The 24,302-nt window shown below is 34.7% G+C and overlaps 1 long non-coding RNA gene across 1 annotated transcript; it reads left to right on the plus strand.

Annotated features, from left to right (window-relative positions):
• The first annotated feature begins 279 nt into the window (after positions 1–279).
• LOC122736608 lies at positions 280–1,890 on the plus strand. Its single transcript, XR_006354208.1, has 2 exons — positions 280–331; positions 1,043–1,890. It is a non-coding gene; the product is annotated as an uncharacterized LOC122736608 (long non-coding RNA).
• The last annotated feature ends 22,412 nt before the right edge of the window (positions 1,891–24,302 follow it).

The raw sequence follows: 24,302 nt of genomic DNA on the forward strand, positions 1-24,302 counted from the left end.
AATTGGATCATGGATTTATTAATTAAGGATTAATTGGATTTCACACATAAATTATATTGATGATGGTAAAGAAAGTGAAATTATTTTCTCATTTTAAAAGTATCTTTCTAATTGTGTTAAAATTGAGGAGAGTTCATTTTTACAGTTTGACCCTCATACATTTTTGTTTTTGTTTTTGTAGGACAATAAGGGTTAAGTGACTTGCCCGGGGTCACTAATTGGCTAGCATCATTCAAATCTATTGGTTCACTGGATTTGAGAGTGGTTCAGCACAGTTGTGCTGAGGTCAGAGCCCAGAGTATAGAGCCTCTGGCAGGAACAAGGCTTTCAGGTAGGTGTGATTTTGAGTGAGGTAACTTCCTGACTCTGGGCTGACCTTAAGAAAGATCAGGTCAGGCTCTGTCACTGGGGGCCTCTGGAAGTCCCCAAATCCCTATTATTAGTAATTTTCTTGCACTCTGAAGTTTCAAGATTGAAGAACCAAATTTAAGTCATTGTACAAAATTATTGTCTTGTTACTAGCAAAATTATCTAGGAACCTCTAGGTTTTCAATCCAATAAGCAGAGCCCCTTTTGAAGCTATCCTGAGAATAAAGCCTATTGTCCAAGAAATGATATATAAGTACAAGATAACTATATGAGATATTTGGGAATCAAAAGGTACATATTAAATGGACATTGAGAATGAATCTCTAGAATAAGAGATTTTTTGTTAGTTCACAGTGGTGATAATTATTATTTTGCTTTGGTCTTTTGTTTCAAAACATTTATGTTTGCTTTCTTGGTTACCTTTGCAACATGCAAATCTCCTTTCTCAAAACTAGCTCATCATGAGTCCTCTAAGTAGTTTGATTGATAATCTGACACTAACATAACTATGATTATGACTTTATGAAAAATCTTATTGCATTGTTAGAACCTCATCCTGCATGATTAGGAAAGTGGACCAGCTCTGTGTGCAACCAATCATTGTTTCTAAGGGCTCTTCCCAGATCCTTTGATTACTCCCACAGCTGCTAAACTTGTACTTCTGTATGTGTAGTCCTGGCTGTGTACATCTGGATAATCTGAAGAAAGTCCCGACTCCTGAGTGGATGGAAGAAACCTCCAGGAACCTCAAGGTGCATCTATTATGGGCCCAGAAGCAGGCAACACCCAGATGAGACAGCCATCACAAGATTCCAGATAAGGGCTGAATATGTCATCTTAGTTGTTTTTTTTCCTCTTCTCTTTTGTATGTGCCCCACCATCAAGGCCCTGATATGTGTGTGTTGGCATTTTCTCACTCTACATTCTTGTCCCCCCGCCCCAATTATTTTCTGCTTGCAAGCAAACAACGGCTAATAATGATACCTAATAGATACCCTGAAGGAACTGACTCCCTGGACAATATATTGTCTTGGCCCAACTGGTCTCTTGTGGCATCTTGGTTTATACCTGCCTCTCCTTTATTGGCCAGAAGGGTAAAGGTTCTTTCATCCCCCCCTACCTTTGGTCAAAAAAGGGAAATGACAAAATATTAGGAGACACCCTGTTTTCGAGAGCTAAGGACCAGCAGGCAAGCTGTGTCCTGAACTTGGCAAGACAATAATCCTTTGTGATTACCCTCTAAATGATCTCACCCTCTGGCAAAATCACATAATTCTCAAGGTATTCTCTAAACTGGAAGAGCACTGGACAGACACAGAAAATTCTGCAATGAATCAACTTGTCACATTCTTGCTGTTACCCCTCATTGTCAGGGATACAGCTCACTGTACAGCTTTTAATATAAGTATTGAGATTTCCCCACACTGCCTCTCCCCCTTCCCACTATGGACCTGGCCCCCAGTACATGCTTGCAAGCCATTTTCTTCACTTTGAAAATAAAACTTCTTTTTAATTCCTGAATCATCTGTCTCTAGCATGCTCTGTTCAGGCTCTGGCCATTCACAGGTTAGAGGCCATTCTGCCTGGTTGACAGTCCTATTCAACTTTTGTCTCATTTCATTGTCCATCCACAGTGCCTGAGACATATCCTCTGATAGATTAGATCTATGCACTATTGTCCAAACAACTATATAGTAGGATTATGGATTTATTATCCAAACACACACACACACACACACACATATACATACACACACATATGCACAAACCAAGTTAGAACCTCAGGGTTCTAAGAGGACTATTGGTTCAAGCCCCCATTCCTATATGTGTGTGTGTGTGTGTGTGTGTGTGTGTGTGTGTGTTTGGATAATAAATCCATAATCCTACTATATAGTTGTTTGGACAATAGTGCATAGAGAGAGTTAAACACAATCAGCACCCCAGTTTCATTTATCCACTTAACAGCAATTACCTTACAGAGGCATATTTGTTATAACGATAAAAAATACAAACTTTTCTCCCTAACCTAAAAGTTTCCCCTAAATATTTCCTGTCCTTATACCACTTCAGTTGCTGAGACAACACACATACACATACACACACATTTAATTCACAAATTTTTGTGGTCAAATTCTGATTATTTAAGTAACTCTCTGTTACAATTCAGTAGAACTTAGAGTTCCATTAAACAACTATAAATTAGAAAATATAGAGGAAAATAAATGTAGAGAGGGCTTTTACATATCTGTGGCTTTCTTTGTTTCTTTAAATTCATTTTATTAATGTATTATGCTTTTACAATGTTTATATTTCCTCATGTATTCTGCCTCCTTGTAGAGTCATGCTTTAAAACAAAGAATAAAAAAGAATGGGGGTGGGCACAGCTAGGTGGTGCAGTGGATAAACCACCAGCTCTGGATTCAGGAGAACCTGAGTTCAAATCTGGCCTCAGACACTTGACACTAGCTGTGTGACCCTGGGCAAGTCACTTAAGCCTCATTGTCCCACCCCACCCCCCAAAAAAGGGAAAAATGGTTATTATAACTATTTAAGATATTGAAAATGTCTGACAGTATATTCAGCCTGCTGATATCCCACCATCTCTTCAAAGAAATAAAGTGAGGTATCTTATAATTTTTCCCTTGGTGACAACCTTGGTCATTGCAATTTGCTACACTTGGATATGACTACATTGTTGTTCTTTCCAGTTACATTTTTATAGTCATTTATATTATTTTCTTTGTTCTTATTTCACATTAGTTCATATGACTACTTATGCTAATCCCTGTTTTATCACTAAAAAGATCCATAAATTATAAAAAGCTATAGTAATCATTTAGCCTATAGTTTTGACATAATTATTTAAAGCATCCCTAAAGAGATTGATCACAATTATTATTTACTGTTTTCTACCTAATAGTTGCTTACATATCATTAAATTGGAAAATTATGAAGTGAATTTTTGGACCACAGACCTCTTAATTTTCCAATTTTCCATTGTAGCTTCACATTATTACTTAGGATGTTTTTTGTTTTTTGTTTTTAGTGAAACAATTGGGGTTAAGTAACTTGCCCAGGGTCACACAGCTAATAAGTGTTAAGTGTCTGAGGCCGGATTTGAACTCAGGTACTCCTGACTCCAGGGCCAGTGCTCCATTTACTGCGCCATCTAGCTGCCCCTACTTAGGATGTTTTAAAACCATATTAGTGACTATAAATTGTCTCCTCATTACTTTTCTCCTTTAGAATGCCTCCTTCTCTAAAATAAAAATTCAGATTTATTTGAAAAATGTTAACAAGAGACTCAATTGAAATAGATCTTTTCCCACACAATCTTCTATCTTTTTTATGAAGGTGACTGCCCTATTTTGTTTTGTTTTATAATACAAAATAAAGACAAGTATGCATATCTGTAACTGTATATGAATTATTTTGCTTGTCTAGTGCTGAGTAGATATTTTGGAAGCATTTCTCTTGGGGTTGTCTACAATTAGCTTATAAAATTACAACATTGTTTTCTTCTTTTAAATCAATTGCATCTGCTGGTTTGTTTCCATGGCTTCAGAAACTGAAAATTTTGTTCCTAAATACTATGAATCATGTATTGTCAGAATTATTTTTTTAAAAAGCAACAACAACCCAATACCCCCTCAAAAAACAAAACAACAAATTGGTTGTACTTCAACAATATGAAGGACTTTTCATTACATTCACTGCATTTAGGCAGTTTTGACTCAGAAATTTTAGTAGTTCAAACAGGCCAATTACAAATTCCTGTTGTTTGAGGGGAAAAGTATGTACCTGAAGTGGATGCTGCCTGAGGTGAACTTGTGATTTATAATCACCAGTATCACCAGAAGCTTAGATATCCAGTGAGAGACTCATTGAGCTATGAGATGCCATTGAGAGACTCAAGAGGACCAGAACCAATTAACAATATTTAGGGGACATTTAAAAACATATTTGAATAATAAAATAAAGTCAAATAATTTCTGAGGTAAATTGAATTTTTAGCTAGCATTTATTTCAAACTTTTCATTTTACCAATGAAGATATCAACAAATATAGATAAAACCCAGAAATTATATAAGTTTTTCACAGTAACATGAATCAGTTAGTGATAGATTTGTGATTGAGCCCAGATTTCTGAGTGTTATCCAGGGTTCTATTGGTTATAATGTGTTCTCTCAATTTGTAATATATATATATATACATATATACATATATATATATATATATACATATATATGTGTGTGTGTGTGTGTAAATGCATGTACACACATATACAGACAGACAGACATGCACACATATATACACATATGTATATGTGCATGTATGTACATAAGTATATGTATATAATAAGTAAGGAGAGACCAACTTTATTGTAAAGTCCAGGTAAGGAGAGGCCAACTCTATCACAAAGTCTAAAAGTCAAGAAACAGACTTGAAAAATGAACAAAGAGAAGAAAAAAAAGAATTTAAAAACATAAAACTACAATAGTGTCAGGGAAGAAAAAGACACAAAATCAGAAGACCAGATTAGGAAAACAGCAGTAACCAAATCCTGAAAGAAAAATGCTAATTTGACCCAACCTCAACAAGAATTGCTGGAAGAGTTAAAAAATTAAATAAATAAAATATGTGTGATAGAGGAAAAACTGGGAAAAGAAATGAGAATGATGCAAGAAAATTATGAAAAAAAAATTAATGGCTTGGTAAAAGAGACACAAAAAGAAGAAAACAGAAACTTAAAAAACAGAATTATCTTTATAGTAAAAGAAGCACAAGAGTTAACTAAAGAAAAAAAATCCTTAAGAAGCAGAATAGTTGAAAGGAAAAAAGATGTATAAAAGCTCACTGAAGAAAATAATTCCATAAAAATGTATGCAAAATGGAAACAAATAACTCCATGAGATATCGTGAAACAAAAAAGCCAAAAAATTGAAGAAAAAAATAAGGGAAATGATAAATAGCTCATAAAATAAATAATAGGCCTAGAAAATAGATTGAGGAAAGTAAATTTAAAAATTATTAGATTACCTGAATGCCATGATATAAAAAAGAGCTTAGATATCATATTTGAAGAAATTAGTAGCAAAATTTCACCAATATAATGGATCCAGATGATAAAACATGAATTGAAAGAATCTACTGATCATCTCCTGAAGAACATCCCACAGTGAAACCTTCCAGGAATAATATATCCAAATTCTAGTGCTCCCATATCAAGGAGGAAATATTGCAAGCATCCTGAAAGAAATAATTCAAATATTGTGGAGCCATTGTCAGGATCACACAAGATTTATCAGTTTCCATATTAAAGGAGGGAAGGACATAAAATATGATATTCTGGAAAAGTAAAGGAGCCTAGTGTATAAACAAGAATAAAATACCTGGAAAAACTGAGTATAAGGCTTTGGGTGGGCATGGAGATTTGGTATCTAATGAAATAGTGGATTTCCAAGCATTTTTAATGAAAATACCTGGGTTGAATAGAAAATATGATATTTAAACATGACTCAAGAAAATCATAAAAAAACGGTAAAAATGAAAGAGAAATCCTAAGAGAATCATTACATTGTTTGTGTTTCTATATAGGAAGATGATACATGTAATTTCTAAGAATTTTACATGGACAGAAAGCATATGTGTGAATTAAATATGTTAGCTGAGAAAGAGGGCTAAATTAAGAGAAGAGAGAAAACAGAGGCAGAATAGGAAAATATTTTTTTGCACATAAAAGTAACACACAAAGAAGAATTTTATAGTGTAGGGAGAAATTGGCCTGGTGGTAGGCAATGCTTGAATGTCACTCAAACTGAAATTGGTTCAGAAGGAAGAATATGTATATGTATCCATGTATACATATGAATATATGTATGTACACACATATTCATATACATGTACACACATTAATATACACAAATACATACATGCATACATATATCCACATGCATGCATGCACATGCAATTACACCAATACACAAATTAAATTGCATATAAAAATCTATCTTCCACAATAAGGAAGTAGGAAGGCAATGTGATAAAAGTTATGGACTAGGAGATTATAAAAGGAAAGGCAGATTAAGGGAGGCAGTGGTCAAAAGCAAAACAGAATTTTGAGAAGGAAAAGGATAAATAGAGAAAGAGAACAATAAACAGAAGAAACTAAGATGGAGGGGAAAACACAGTAATCATAACTGTGATCATGAATGGGAACTCACTAATAACACAGAAGCTGGTAGCAGAATGGATTAGAAACCACAATCCAACAGGATGGTGTTTACAACTGACAAACTTTAAATAGAAGGACATATATAGAGTTAAAATAAAGAGTGGAACAGAATCAATTAATCTTTACCTGAACTTAAAAAGAGGGGGTTAGCAATCATTTATCTGAAGGAAATCAAAAGCAAAAAGACAATTCAAAGAGATAATCAAGGAAACAACATTTTGCTAAAATGTACTATGGAGAATGAAGTAATATTATAAAATTTTATAGCAAGTTTCTCTGATAAAGACCTCCTTTCTCAAATATATAGGAAATTGAATCAAATTTCAAAAATAAGATCCAGTCACATCTTGATAAATTGCCAAAGGATATTAACAGGCAGGTTTTTTTTTGGGGGGGGATCAAAACCATTTATAGACAGATGGAAAAAAATGTCCTAAATCACTAATTTTAAGAATGCAAAAAGAACTCTCAGGTACCACCTCATACTTATCAGAAATGACAAATTCTGGAGGGGATGAGGGAAATACTATTGAACTAATGAATATACATTAATGAACAGTTGATAGAGTTGTGAAGTGGTCCAACTATTCTGAAGAACAATTTGGAACTTTGCCCAAAGGACTATAAAACTGTGCATATCCTTTGACCTAGAAATACTACCAGTAGATCTGAATGCCAAAGTGATCAAAGAAAGAAAGGAAAAGAAAGGAAAGGAAAAGAAAGGAAAAGAAAAAGAAAAGAAAAGACCTATATGTATGCAAATATTTATAGCAGTTCTTTTTGTGGTGGCAAAGAATTAGAAACTGAGGGGATGTCCATCAATTAGGGAATGACTAAACAAGTTGTAGCACAGGATTATGATGGACCAATATCGTACTATAAGAAATGACAACGAGGTTCTTTTGGAAAAAAATACCACATGGTAAGAGCAATATGAATTGATGCAAATTGAGCAGAAGCACATCATTGTACACAGTAACAGCAATGTTGTATTGATTATCAATTGTGAAAGTCTTGGTTAGTACAATGATTCAAGAGAATTCCAAAGGACTGATGATGAAAAAAAATGCTTTCCACCTTCAGAGAGCGAGAACTTCTATACATGGAATACAAATTGTAGTATAATCTCTCACCTTTTAAATTTGCTTGCTTTTTGTGATATGGTTAATACAGAAATGTATATTCTTTACATGGTTTCACATGTAAAACTGATATTTTGCTTGAATTGTCAGGAAAGGAGAGAATTTTAAACATTTTTTTAAAATCTTAAAAACGAATAAATAATTTAAAATAGGAGGAATATATAAGTACATAAAAATTTTAAAAAAAGAAAGACCAGGCTAATCAAATTATAGTGCCATTATAATGATATAGATAACCAGAAATCAGCACCTCTATTTTTGTTGGATATGAAAAATTAAGAATTTCAGGAGCCATTTTTAATGATAAAAGAGAATCTTGCAAACTTTAGCATGGAGTGTTAGAGGAATGAAATCAACAACAAAACAAAACACAACAACAACAACAACAAACAACCTTGAAAGTGATTTGAAAGTAATGTGAGTTTACTGGATGAAGGAGATATAGTATATTTATTGGCAAATGATGAGAATTTAATTCAATTTCAAGGAAGAGGTGGACCTACTCATTTTCAAGGCCAACTTCTTTGCCTATGTTCTTGATATTATTCCCTCCTTTCTCTTCTGGAAATAAAGTCATAATAAATAATTATGTCACCCAGGAAAAATTCAATGCAAGGTTCTTAGGGTTAGGAAGGAGGAGACTATGAATAGCAATTTTGTTTTGTTGTTATTCATTTGTTCAGTCATGTATGACTCTTTATCTCCCCATAGACCATATTGTCCATGGGGTATTTTTCTTGGCAAAAATACTGGAATGATTTGTCATTTCCTTCTCCAGAGTAAGACAGAGGTCAAGTGACCTGTCAAGGTTCACATAGCTAGTTTCTGAGACTGAATTTAAGCTCAAGTCTTCCTGACTCCAGGCCCCATGCTCTATTCATTGAGTCACGTAGTTGCCTCCTTATAGTCCTTTAAAAACTTCTATGTGTGTTGAAAGCTGACTAGCCACAGTGGTCATGGAAATTGAGAAGCCTGAGGAATTAACAGACCAAAGTGTTCAAAGGGAGCAAGAGATGGAATAGCGGGAAAAAAGGTTTTAAGGCTGGTACTGAACTTATTTTGAAGGAAATGCAATGACTTTTAGGGAAAGAGAGTACAGCATCAAAAATATAGATAGGATGGGATGAAGGGAGAAACATTATTAGTAAATATGAAAGACAGAAGAAAAGGTCTAGAAGTAGTAGTGGGGAGCAAAAAGTATGCCAAGTACTCTTCTTTTTCATATGTTAGTCAAGTATTGCAAGAGAATGTAGAGCATTTGTAAGGGTGCAATGTAGTGTGATGACTGAAGGAGAACTATAGCTAGGATGCTTTGAACATTTGAGGATAGAGAAATAGGAGAACAAGAGATTAAAGATGAAGGAGAGTTCATTAACAGTAGAAGAGATTCCACTGAGCATAGTGGAAAGAGGCCTGAGGAGGATGAGGACTGGGAGGAATAGAATTGAGCCAGATATGAAACAATAAAATTAGGTAAAGATTGATTAGATTTCTGGGGCAGCCCAAGGATGTAGGAAGAGAGGAGGCATCCAGTCATGTTCTCCCAATATTCCCCTCCAAATAACTTTAAAATAGTACTTTGATCAAATGCTAGAGTGATACAACCAACAAAAGTCTACCCCAACACAACTTAGGAGTTCAGAAGGAGAGATCTGTGACAAGGAAGTGTAGGATGGCTCCAAGTGCACTTTCATATAACACCAGTGGTGGGACCTGGTGGTGGTGACAGCAGCAGCAGTTTTGGGAGCTCTCAAGCCCGAGACAGTAAGGGGATGAGGCAACTGGTCAAAAGAGAAAACTCTTGTTCTAACAATGGGCACAGGACCAGACATTGTTTGGCAATTTCATTGCCTATACCCACTTCTGGGTCATAGTTCAAGGGTATATAGGAGCACCTTTAGTCAAAAGAGAACAGAATCCCTGAGGAGTAGTATCCTTTGATGTTGCAAGGCATCAGGGACCATTCCTCAGTAAAAACAGCATAGATCAAAAGAATGGATCTCCCTGAATCACATGACCATCTAAGCTTTGAAAATATCCAAACCTTTAAAACTAGCCCTGAAAACTGCAGTGCAAAAAGCCAAAACCCTGGAACAGTACTCATCTCCCCATCCCTTATGGTTTGACCTTAACTTAAATTTCAAAGTCAAGAAATATTCTGTAAAAATGGTTAAACACCCAAATTTTTTTTTTGGTGAGGCAATGGGGGTGAAGTGACTTGCTCAAGGTCACACAGCTAGTAAGTGTCAAGTGTCTGAGGCAGGATTTGAACTCAGGTCCTCCTGACTTGAGGGCCAGTGCTCTATCCACTGCACCACCTAGCTACCCCTTGCGCCACCTAGCTACCCCTCAAAATTTAAAAAAAAAAGAACCTGAGCATAAAATGGTGAAAGGAAAGAGAAAGACATAAATTTAGAAGATGACAATGATGTCAAAACAGGTACTATCAAAGTAGTCTCAAAAGACAAAAAAATGTAAATTGGACAAAAGCACAAAAAAAAATTCCTAGAAAAGCTAAAAAAAAATTTCAAAATCAAATAAGAGCAGTAGAGGAAAAATTGTTTAAAGCAATGAGAGTGAAGGAAGAAAATTATGAAAAGACAATTAATAGCTGTAAAAAAGAGGCACAAAAATAAAACTGAAGAAAATATAACAACAACAAATAAACAATTTGCCAAATGATAAAGAAGTATAAGGCAGCTAGGTAGTTCAGTGGATGGGGTGCTAGGACTGAATTAAGAAAGACCTAAGTTTACATCTGGCCTTAAGGACACTTACTAATTGTGTGAGCCTGGGCAATAATTTAACCTCTATTTGTCTTAATACACTAGAGAAAGAAATGACAAACCACCACCTGAATGCCATGATCAAAGAAAGAGGCTAGACATCATACTTCAAGGAAAAGTGTCTTATATAGAACAAGAAAGTGAAATAGAAATTAAAAGAATTTACCATTTCAGCACCTGAAAGTAGTCCCAGAATGAAAACTCCTAGGAAAATTATAGCCAAATTCCAGAGCTCTCATGTTAAAGAAAGAATACTTTAAGCAGCCATAAAGAAACTGTTCAAATATCATGAAGTCACAGTCAGGATTTAGCAGCTTCCAAGTTAATGGAATGGAGAAGTTGGAATATTATATTCTGGAAGGCAAAGGAGATAGGATTACAGCCAAGAATAACATACCCAACAAAACTGAGTATAATCCTGAGAGAGGAAATGGATTTTTAATGAAATAGCACTTTCACACATTCCTGATGAAAAGACCAGAGATGAATAGAAAATCTGGCTTTACATACAAAACTCAAAAGATGCATTAGAATAGTAAAAATTAAAGAGAAATCATATGGATTCAATAAGGATAAATAATTTACATTTCTATATGGTAAGATTACATATATATGCATACACATATATATATATGTGTGTGTGTGTGTATAATCCACACACACACACACACACACACATATATACTTTCTGAGAACCTTAGCACAAATTTAAAATCTTCAATTAAACACCAGAATGGAAATCCTGAAAATCAGAGGAAAGATTAAGAAAACTAAAACTAAAATATAGATATCTCATTGGTAAGAAACAGGAAGAGCACTTAGTAGGCTCCAAAATTTATCAGGCAAGAAGTAATGAAAACATATTCACCTAACAATTTAAGATTTGTAAAGCATTTTTGCCCCTAACCACCCTACGTGTTAGCAATGATGATTTTACATATGAGGGAACAAATTCAAAGTTCAAGTGACTTGTCCATGGTTACATAAATAGTATTAAAGACAGAATTTGAATTGGAGTTTCTAACTCAAAATCTAATGCTTTTATTTACTAGACCGTGTAGCCTCACCAGTAATAAGTGGCTAAATTGCAGTGGTGTTAGTAGAAGTAAAATGGAGGGAAGGTTTGGAGAATTACATATTATAAAGGTAGAATTAACAAGATGTAATAAATAATTATATGTTAGAGGTGAGAGGAAAATACTCAAGGATGACTCTGAGGGTTGAAAACTAGGTAACTGGTAGGATGGTAGTACAGGAACAGAAATAGAAAAGATAGGGAAGAGAAATATTTTGGGAATGAGATCATGTGTCAAGTTTTGGAAATATTGAAGTTGAAGTGCAAGAAGGATCTCTAAATAGAGAAAATCACCAGCTTTTAGAAATCCACAAGTAGCACTCCCCAAAGTATTAGAATTTGTGTGTATAGGGAAATACACACATATGTACATACACACATACATGTGTGCATATTATATATATACAGACATATATACACAATATACAAATTCATACTTAGGTATATGTGTATACAGGCATATAGGCATGTTTTTATCTACTTACCTACCTATTTATCCTTCTGTGATTTTATCTGCAAAGTAGATAGTTTCCCAAGTTTGCAAAGTAGTCATTCTCTTCAACTCCTTATTCTCACTCATCTTACATATCTAATCAGTTGCCAACTCTTGTTTCTACCTCCACAACATTTCTTGTTATCTGGTCTTTTCTCTCCACTCAGTCACTGTCTTAGTTCCACGAGAATAGAAATTGGGTCTTAACATTTTTTGAACCTTCCTAAGCACCTGACACAAAGCTCAATCCCTACCAGGTACAAATATTTGTGAGGAGACATTCTATTATCAAATGAATTGTCATAATTATTATAAAACAAATAAAATAAAATTCCTACAGAATTACAAAAGTTAAATGAATATGAATGGTGATATGTATATGTAAAAAGTAGACAATAGTGAAATATAAATAAAGCTCCATAAAAGATATACTACATCTATACAGCTAAAGAGAACAATGTCCATTTTTAAAAATTCTATAATATTATTTTTCTTCCAGGCCTTTTGAATATGACTACTTTAAATACACATGTAATACAATGCAGCATCATCTTTGATACTTCTACACTTACTAAAATATTATTATTAGTTTTGAGAATAGAACTCTCTATACCCTCAAAAAACAGAAATGCAGAAATTTTTAAGGTATTATCTGGACATTGCAAATAAGGAGCATATGAATCCTCTAATAAAACCTCAATAATTAATCAATTCAATACTTTATCACATGTTGTAACGTATCAAAATCCACCTCACTTACCCCAAAGTCATTTATTCAATGATTTCAGCCATGTAGGATACACTAAAAATTATAAAGGAAACTGCAAATGTTTTTATTATAGAAAATATAATTTTTCAAGTCCATGGATTAAAATTCATACCTTTGTTCCAAGATCATTTATTTATTGCTCAAACAGAATTTTAATGAGCTTTGTTACCTCATTTTCTAGGCTGCACCAGAGTAGAAACAACCAAGGAGAAGCAGTACTGGGAGTAATGATAGAAGCAGACACACTAATAGAAGTTGCAAGTGATAACTTGAGAATTATTGACAAAGGATATAGGAAAAAAATGAAAACCTGATTCAAGAACTCAAAAAGCACAGCAATCTGGGTACATCTAATATAGGTCAATGTAGTCACCAGTGGAATCATCACTGTAATACAACATGATCATTGATTATCATATCAAAAATGATTCAAAACTGTGGCAGTCAATAACAATTAAGAATTATTTAATGCACAACTGAATTTAAGTTATTAATATTAATATTTATTTCCTCTGTTAATGTCTTATATTTGTGCCTGAATCATTGCATTGTAGAAGTGGCCTTGGGTGTTCAGAGATAGGACCAATCAAATTAAAAAAAAATGATTTGAATGTAAGTTTGGAAATAATCTTGTCCTGGTTGTAAGGATCCTTCTCATTAAGGAAAGAGGAACTAATCACAAGAAGGCTGGTTACCACATCACAAGTAGATGGTAAAATACATACTGATAACATTTGTGAAACAGGAAACAAAATAGCTAATGCAACCAGACCACATTAATAGAAATAGAGTATCACAGATTTAGAGAGGTGATCATCATGCTCTAATATGTGCTAGTCACACTACATCTGGAATACTGTATAAGATTCTTGATCACAAATATAAGGGACTGGCAACATATCCTTGAGCCATAAAGAAAAGAGGAATTAGAAGATCTGGTTTCAAAACCCAGTTCTACCATTTGCTACCTCTATGACTACATGCAAGTCAAATTGCCTCTCTGGTCCTCATTTTCCTCATCTATTAAGGAATTAGACTAGGTAACTGCTAAGGTATCTTCCAGCTTGACAACCGATGATAAACTGCAATGTAGCTGAGAATGTGATCAGAATTTTGATAGTACTGAAAGCCACACTATGTGTGGATCAGCCTAGGGAATTGAAAACACTTAGCCTGGAGAAGACACGTATATATGTGTTTGAGGGAAGAGGATGGAGTTTAGAAGGAAGGGGAGAGGGCATAGTTGTCAGTTTAAAGTGTTTGAATGGTTCACATTCTCTGCTTGATCCTGTAGGGGAAAATTAAGAATAATATACCAAAAGTATGACAGAGTTAAATTCCATTTAAAAGCAAACTGAAAGCTTATAATCTGAAAATAGAATGGAATCCCCTAAGAGTGAGTGATTTCTTCATCTCTGGAGGTTGTACAACAGAAGTAGATAATCATTTGCTGCTTTGATTAAAGAAGATTTTTCTTTAGATATGAGGTTGACTAGATCACCTCTGTGGCCCTTCCACCTGGAAAATTCTGCTTGTTGTTATTCTTGTTTGATATGGAATTGGGAATGGTCATTCAGAGAAATATGAAGAAAAGAGAACAGAGAATAAAAGGAGTGATTGGTGGGAAATATGCAAAGATAAGGGATAGAAAGACGAAGGAGGAAGTGGAGGAAGACAGAAGAAAAAGAAATGAAAGTGAATTAGAATTATACTATGTTATGGAAGCCAAAAGAAGAAAGAATTGAAAGAATATGGTTTATACTTTCAACAAAAAGAATGAAAACTGAATTTGCAATTTGGTTGATATTTGGGATTGCTATTTATTTTTGAGCAAAGTGATTCAACCAGGCAGATAAATTCTTCGCTTTTCTTCTACCCTCCACTCCTCATTAGACCCCCCAAAAGAAAGGAAATCAAGAAAATAACAAGAAAAATGATTATACTCAGAATAAAACTCTATCTATATCAGTTGAAAATTTTTTCCCAAACACAGATGCTCATATTGCTTTTTGAAATAGCTATCCATGCTGCATTAACATTTGATGTATTTCAAAAATGAAGCACACACATTTATAATTCTTTATTTTTCAGTGTTCCCAGCGAGAAGTTTTGGGGAAAACTGCTGACATAAAAATGATAATAAGCTTAATTTGCAATTATCCCATTCGATTTGCAAAGTCAAAAACACAATAAATCCTTCTTTGGGAGGAATGTATTCTTCCCTTGATACTTTTGCATAACTTTTAACACTCATTGTTGTTTATATTCACTCTAATGATCTCAATTCTTTTTATTCCCCTTGCTAATTAATATGTCTTCTATTCACAAAATCACATGATTGTTGAGGTGTGGTAGGGTTCTGGAATGGCAATATTATAATCCATCATCTGTCATCCTTGCACAGTTCTCTATAGTATTATTATTCAATTTTAGGGTCTTTGTACTTCAGGAGCTATGAACAGCTACTTGCTTGGTCTTATGAAAGATCCTATAATTCTCATTGTCCCACCAAACCAATGTTAGAATAATTTGAGTATGCAGGTGCCACAATTATCCACTTGGATTAGTAGCAAGCCTTTCATGCTAGACGATGTTTATTTCCTTCAGTAACTTTTTCCCATTCAATAGAGTAAGCAACCATGAGTTTAACCTGATGAATGTTCAGATTTTGTGCCCTCCCAAAATTTTGGCTGACTGCTCTTTCAATGTTTGGTATATCTATGTTTTAATGCTAGAAACATGCAAGCACATTAGAACTTTTTTGAGTCTGTGCCATAGAATTGAAAGTCCCATAAATAAAAGGTTTGCTGCAATAATCCATTAAAATCCCCATAAAGATATTAATGCAACCAGATTTACCAGAAAGCAAAATATAGGGTAAGGGTATATAGGGCACAAGAGTTTTGAGGGGGAAAGAGAATAGGGAAAGATCTATAAGACTAAGCACTGAAAATCCTGGGGAGGGTGAAAGACATCATAGGTACTTTTTGTGAATAGTGAGATGGTCATTGATGGGCAATGGGAAGTAGAATGTTAGTTCTGTAAGAAGGGAAGGCCCATTATATTTTTATTAAGGCTGAGCCTAATTAGAATGTACAACAAATTTGGAATACAGTAAAATGACCTCTTTCTCATATTATTAACTTTTATAAGAGAGTCTAAGATGTCTCTCCCACCGTACATTTTGCTTAGGCCTTGCTTGATGTTGGAGAGAGACCAAGCACCTTGGATTTCATGAAACCAACTCTAAAATTAAAAGGGGAGGAAAATAAGGACAACTTGGAGTACAGATGATTAGACCACAGTGGTTGGAAAAGACTAAACAGAGGTTAGGGGTGGGGCTTCTTTAGAAGTGTTGTGGTGGACTTAATAGGTAAGAAATGTGTCTCATGATGGGAGATTTCAAGGGTTTTGACAACCAAGCATGGTTCTCCCCCAAAAGGGCAGTGTACCACAAACTAAAGACCCTTTTTCAGGGCTTGAACTTAAATGTAAATAATTCCTAGCTCCTAATCTGGTGGAGGAAAGCATCTAACTTCCTTTTGAAGGGCAATGTCATCTGTTCCTACAGTAGGTCATATGTGTACTTTTTTATTATTAAGCTGAAACTGTGTTTTATAAAATAATTGTTATTGCACCAGTTTGGGCAGTAAGCATTTATATTTAATATTAATATATCAGTGATGGATTGGCTCATGTTTATCTAATTTCTCATGTTCTCAGGCCATGAGACCTACACTGTCCTAAGAGGGATATCCAAGCCAAAAGTATATCCAGAGAGAGAGAGAGAGTTTGTGGCCTTTTCCAAGAGTTTCTATACTCTTTCATAGAGGCAGATCATTATAATGACCAAAGATAATTGGTTAGCATCATTCAATTCCATTGGCTGACATGATTTGAAAGTGGTACAAGTTAAAATGAACTCTACAGATAACATCAGGGAAAGTCCCTCATTCGAGTTCCTTAAGGCAAAGTCCATTCTGTATTTGATCCCATCAATCCTTCAGTGAGCTAGACAAAAGAATAAATTTCCATTTCTTTTGTTCCCTTGGGTTTGTCCCAGACAACTTCTGAACTCTCTGGAGTGGGGGGAAAAGAGACTGAGGAACTGATCTCTGGGTCCCCCAAAGAAATCCATTATTAATAATTATTTTCCTATGATATGCATTATAAAAAGTAATATCAGATTAGTTGTACATATTTCACGGAATATCATATCAATCAATTAATAAGATTTTTCAAAGTGCTTGTACCTTCACTCACTTTCCCTGGGTCACTTGCTCAGGCAGGATAGTAGAAATTTTTGATCCCCATTGCCACTTCCAGGTTCTCCTCCTTCCTTAAACATTTAGCAACTTCTTCCTTCGAGGTTCATACTATTCTTATCTACTACCCACCTAATCAAAATTCTGATAGCTGTTATCTATAGGTGCCCAGGTAATTCTTCTTCCTTCCTCAATTAGTTTCAAACCTGCCTACAGTTTTCTCTCTTCCCCAACACCTGCCCTCATAGTAAAGGATTTCATCGTGCATAATGATTCTCCTTCAATTACCCTAAATACTCAGTTCATCAACCTACTCACCTCCCAGGAGTCTCTCCTCCATACCACCTTAGTCACACATAATGCACTTGATCTTGCCATCACCCACACATGTACCATCTCCATATTTAAGAATCTCAAAATCCTTTTATCCAATGATAATATATTGGCTTTTTACCTCTCCCTCTGACTTTCCCAAATTAACCTACTCTTTATTTACACTGGGGCCTCTAATCCCTTGATTCCTCAAATCTTTCCTGGGCCATTTTTCCTACATTAGCTATTGTCTCTTCTACTCATCTTGAATACCTGGTGGACCAATTCAACTTCACACTATCTTCCTTTCAAATTATTACTTAACTTATATTGCTAATTATGTCTAGTCAAGCCTAAGCTTTGGATCACTTCCACCTTTCACTGCCTTCACATTTATAGATGTACTGCTGAATGAAGATGGAGAAAATAACAACCATTCTGCCTGAGTCCACTACAAATTTATGTTACTTAATAAATGGACCCTTACTGCATCTAGACAATCCTACTATTTAATATTTATCTAAGTAGTAGTTAAGTTAAATTAAAGCTTGAGGGAAATTAGGTATACTGACAATTTGGATGCCACAACCCAGAGCAAAACTGTCTATATCTCCTCCTCAGTATCTAAGGTACTTCTGCTAGGTATGGGGTACCTCTTCTGTAACATTATTGGGTTGAGTTCCTATTCTAGTATGTTCACTTCACTATTAACTGTTAACCCCCTCATTTAGACCCAGATCCCTCGCACCAAATATTTTCAAGTCTTGTCGATTCTGTCTCTAGAAGATCTCTCATGTCTGTCCTTTCTTCTGATCATTGCCCTAATTTAGGCCCAATTCATCAAGTATACAACTGTCTAAGTGGTTTTCCTGAATCATTGTTCTGACCATTTCATTCTTCTACTCACTAAGCTCTAATTGCTCCCTATTACCTCTAACATCCAAAACACTTTTCTGTTTTGCCTATAAATCTCTTCATAGCCTGGTCCTTATTTATATTTCCAGCTTAATCACCACACTTCACTTACTTCACTGCCCTGTCAAATTGGGCTTTTTACAGTTCCTGATAGTTCATCTCCCATCCCTATGACTTTGTACTCATCTCCCTCTCATGACATACGTTCTCTCCTCACCTCTGACTCTTCAACTCAAGCTTTTTCTTTGATAAGCTCAAATATCACCTGTTTTTGTAACCTTTTTCTAATTGTTTTGTTACTAGTCTCTTCTTCCTCCAAATTATTTTGTGTTGATTTTATGCATGTCATATATATATATATATATATATATATATATACACACACACATTTTGTTTACCCCCAAGTCATATCCATACATACACACACACACACACACACACACACACACATTTTGTTTACCCCCAAACAATTGTAATCACCTTGAGAACAATGACTTTGTCCTTTATGGTGTTGTACCCCCAGTACCTATAGATTTGCCTGGGAAGTAGGCATTTAAGAAATCTGTTGTTTGATTGATTGCCCTATATATGTGTGCTTCTAGTCAACAACTTTCTTTTGTCTTCTGGCTTCATTTACATTGAGAATGTGAGAATTGATACCATTCTGTTTCTTCATTAATATGCTTACTTGATTATCATAGGGAAATGGTCATACATTTAGAATATTAACAGCCAAGTTCAATTTAAGGAACATCTAAAAATGATCCAAAATATCCTCTCTTCTTTTTGAGCCATTATGCTATCATCATTAAAGAAATAGAAACCAATTAGAACTGAGGTTCATTTTGTATTTTCTTTATTGATGGATGGCCATAACCAAATAATCGTGATCAGCCTATTTTTGATGAGCTATTACATAACATATAAAGCAGATGCAGTCTGTTGCATGTATATTTTCTAACTAAAATTTTACCTGTCAGAGATTGCCTTCCTTTGGCATAATTTTTGACAACCCAGTATCTTCTTCAAGATCCTATGAAGCATAAGAGTGGTATTTTCCAGAAACTTCACAGTTATCTCAATTAAATTTCTTCCTTTTTGCTTTGCTATTTTGCTATTCTGAGGCCTTTTAAATTCTGTCATTCAACATAGTAAATAACATTTTTATCCTTCTTTCTTCTTCATATTTAATAAATATTTCAGCTATGTATTTATCAAAGTTATTGATTAATATAAAATACAGCACTCCTGGACCAGTGGGCTACTACATTACAGATTTCTTTCCAACAATTAATGACTATGCTTTGAGTCTGACCAGTCAGTGAGTTACAAATCCAGTGTGGAATTGGAGTGGCTGCTATACTATTTTCCAACCACAGGATGTAGAATGATTTTTAAATAAATATGAAGTATAAGATACACTTGCCTTCACACTGCTCTAAATTAGATGATTCTACTTTATTTGTGCCATACTAAGAAAAATTTTCAATCAGCAGTTGATGTTATATTTCTGCATATTTAAATGATTGGTTAGATTTGACTTGGTCTCAATAACATATAAGGGCAGACTTTTTTTGAAATTAATAAATTTCTAAACTTTCTGAATGACACATTAATATATACAACTTGCCATGATTTGTCCAACAAGGGAAAATTGAATAATGGTGACTCCATAATGGGCACATAGAAATGATTGAGCCACTGTACAGAATCACAATTCTTCACAGGGTTCTTGTCTTCTTCATCCTAATTGGGTGGCAAGGTGTGCAGAACCCTGAGTAAGAAAATCTATTTCTGGATGCTCATTATAAATAAGTACAGTCAAGCATTATCACATCCTAAAAATCTAGAAGACAAATGACAACTTAGAAAGAACTATAGGCACCATATACTAAGTATATATGAAGATTGTTAATAGAAAAGCCACCAAATTCTTTGAAAACAGTAAGAGATAGATTTATATCTATTTTCTAATTTTATTTTAATGAAGAATGTAATAGAAAATCCACCAGGGCCTAAAATAACAGATTTTGTTTTCTCCCAGCCAAGCTCCACTGCAGCTGAAAAATTGTGCAGAAATTGATTAGGCTAGAAAGATAGATGTGCATAAATAATTGCCTAAACTTGACGAACTTAGCTCAGGCAAAATAGCTATAGGCTAGAAAGCTAGCAGCCTTCTTAAATCCCATGCCACATAAATGATTATTTCTAGGCCCCTCCCTTGCAAAGCAATTCTTGTTTATTGATCAGCCAAAAGAGGTATATTATTTTAGTGGAATAGGAAAACAAATCTTCAGAAAGTCAATATGTACTAATGACTTAATTTCATTCAGAAACAACCAGCAGTATTATACTTAAATGTTACTGATTCATGGTTTGGCTAGCTTTGGCTCAGGATATGAGCTTTTAATTTTAATGTACCAGTTCACTGCCTTTTGTAAGTGTTAATGGGCCAGATTTGGGATGTTAGAAAGATGGATAAAATAATTTCGCAAAGGCTGTAGTGTGGGAGAATTATGATCATTGCTTTTAATTCAGCTATATGCTCCGTTAGGTAAGTTAATATGAAGGCATCGATTATTAGTCTTGGCTAATATGAATTGAGTAACAAGCTATCTAAGAACTGAAATCTAGCCGAAGTTTCAAAGTGAAAAAGTACAAACATGACAGGCCTTATAAGTTAATGTTGTGTTTCTATTATATTTGGAAAAGTACATCTTTCCATTAATGTTAGCATTAGAATTCATAGACTACTCAAGCAATCCTGAAAGATGTGATGTTTGAGAGGTGAAAGGGTCCTCAAGAACTTAACCAGGAATTTAGTGTCTAAGGACTATGCTAATTCAAAAAAGAAATGTATAGGTAATTTCCAGAGTCTTCTAAGACAGTATATATCATATTCCTCCTATGTGCTTAGAATCAGATCTTCTACTTACCAAAATGTACTTCCCCTGTGGTTTCATCCAAAAAAAGAAAACAAAGGAGACTGAACTACAGGAGGATCAGAGTTAGGGGTCAAACCCCAACAGCTGCCTCCTCTCTCTCTCTCTCTCTCTCTCTCATCCAAATAACTCCTTTATTGGAGGATGATCATACCTGGGGCTTTTGGTTTCTTTGCTTTTGGGGTTTTTTTGGAGTTCCCTCCTTAGGACTAAGTCTAGTCTTTTCATGATTGAATGAGTATAAGCTAGCCCACTTAGTCTATTTTGTCAGGTGACTGACCCTAGAAACCATAAAATGATTCACCTTCACATACCATCTAGTCACTAGTCATTTGTCTAGGCCATTTTGTCATTTGCCTTCTACAGCTGCCTCCTTTACCATATCTAACCATGACCTGGACTATACACTGGACGTCCAGAATTCATACCCCTATTCTCTGGGGAAATTTCAACACTCATTTCAACCCAAATGTGCATCACAGTTGATTGGTGCCTGAGTAGACAAAAACTAACTCACTTAGCCTATTTCTACTAGCTGTTCCCAATTATTAGATCATGTTTCACATATCTTTCAGCCATCCAAGTAGGCCATCTTGTCATCTTCACTCACCCCGCCCCATCCTGGTTGCTACCTCTTTCTCTGAGTATAGTAATCAAATAGTACCATTATTTCTGGGAAAAGGTATGTCAAATGATTGCTCTCTAGATCAACTTCCCAACATTGGACTCTTCAGAATGAAATAATCTTCCCTGGCCACATTCTTTATGTGTTATCATCCCCAATAAATGAATGGTTAAAAAAGTGTTTATTAGGTACTTAATATATGCAAAGCATTATGCTGAGCACTGGTGATGCAAACAGAAAAGCAGGATTGTACCTGTATTAAAGGAGCTCTCATTCTAATGGGGGTGAAGGAATATATGAGGTTTCAGTTAAAAGTCAAATGGAAAGGTCCCATAATCCTTAGGGCTAGTGACAAAATTACATCCTTTGTTCATGATGTACCATTTGACACTGCTAATAACTTTTGTGGTAAGAAATTTATTTTCTGTTGTCTCCACTATGTGCAGGACAATACCACCTACAGAGGAAGTTACAAAGTCACATCTTCACATAGTTTGCTTCTCAGGATAAGTTCACATGGGTTCTACTAGAAATAGGATGAATGCTTGAGAAAGGGGGGCAATACTGCAACTCTGTCTTTTTCTTTTCTTTTTTTTTTTTTGCAGGGCAATGGGGCTTAAGTGACTTGCCCAAAGTCACACAGCTAGTAAGTGTTAAGTGTCTGAGGCCGGATTTGAATTCAGGTACTTCTGACTCCAGGGCCAGTGCTCTATCCACTGTGCGTAAGCTCCTTGAGAGCAGGAATTGCTTCTCCTTTTATGTCTGTATTCCTAGCACTTAAACAAAATGCCTAAAGTGCTTAATAATTTTTGTTTCATTCATTCATTTATTCAACAATGGAGGAACTTTGATTTAATGAGTCCCAAACCACAAAAAGTATGACTATTAGCATCCATCCAGAACCTCAAAAAATGTAACTTTTAGTATCACATCAGCAGCAGCAGCATTCAAAAAGCATTTAAGTTTTTCTCTGTGTTGTACTAAGGAAATGCACAGTGAACTAAACATGCACAGTCTCACAAATATTAGGAGTAGATATGCTAGGAGAACTACACCATGTGGTACTTTAATTGAATGTGTAAAATTAACAATCCATTCATCTGCATGTCTCTTTGTGCCTCGCTTTCTTAGGAGCAAGCAGGATCACAGACCTTGGGAACTTATATTCTAATTACATACCTCTATTAACCCTGCCATTCTAGTCAGGGGCTTCCCCATTCTCCCAGAATCTTTCTTGGCTTAAGTACTAGATGCTGCAAGAACACTAAGCTTGACCCTTCACAGCACTTTATGTCTCTATTTCAAAGTTATTATTTGGAGGGAAACCATAATACATACACATACCTAATACAGCTGTTTGACTATGTCTACTTTCTCTATATGTTTAAAAACAAACTTTCTTTTTATCAACACACATTTTCATATTAAAAATAAAAAAGTTGCTTTATATAATAAATTATAAAGTTATGAATAGTTTTAAACTACTATATCTATGTGAGAGCCTCATTCAACATAATTGGAAAAATATTCTATTAAATATGCTATTTTCTTTCAATTGTTGTTGAGTCATTTTAGTTTCTTTAACTCTTTGTAACCCTATTTGGGATTTTCTTGGCAAAGATACAGGAATGATTTCCCATTTCTTTCTCTAGCTCATTTTACAGATGAAGAACTGAGACAAACTTCTATCAATGGTGGTTCTTCTATCAACGTGTAAGACCCCTTACTGTTGGTCCTTGATAAGCAACAATATGTATATGTATAAGTACATGAGTATATGTTTGTGTATATTTTGATTCATATGCATATAAAGATGAATAAGTACTTGTATGTGTGTATGAATATCTATACATGCTTGTGCATGTGTATTTATAAATAAGTATGTGTGAAGAATATATATGTAAATGGATATGCATATGTGTATTATATATAATGAATGTGTGTATTGATATACACACATATTCATATGTGTATGCAGCTATACATATGTGAATACATATGTATATATTCTCTGCATGTATCTTAAAAGTAACTTAGAGAGTATATTTTCTGACATCCTCTTATTCTAACTTTATAGATGAGAAAACTGAGACCCAAAGACATTAAATCATTCGTTCAAGGTCATAGAACTATTTAGTGAGAGATTTGAGATTAAACCTCCAGAATCCCAATCCAGGATTGTTTTCAATACGCTATAGATATGCTTTCTATGAGACTCAGGATAATACTGACTATTGGGAAACATGCTTCATACTAGGGCAACTTTTATTTTGAATAATATTTCCATTAAACTCTATTGTATTGGTTAGGAAGAAAAAAAATATTGTGAATGTAGTGTGCATTCTGTAAATGTAGTAACTGCTGCTTCTACTGC

The sequence above is a fragment of the Dromiciops gliroides genome, chromosome 1 (assembly GCF_019393635.1).
Source record: "Dromiciops gliroides isolate mDroGli1 chromosome 1, mDroGli1.pri, whole genome shotgun sequence".
Taxonomy (NCBI): domain Eukaryota; kingdom Metazoa; phylum Chordata; class Mammalia; order Microbiotheria; family Microbiotheriidae; genus Dromiciops; species Dromiciops gliroides.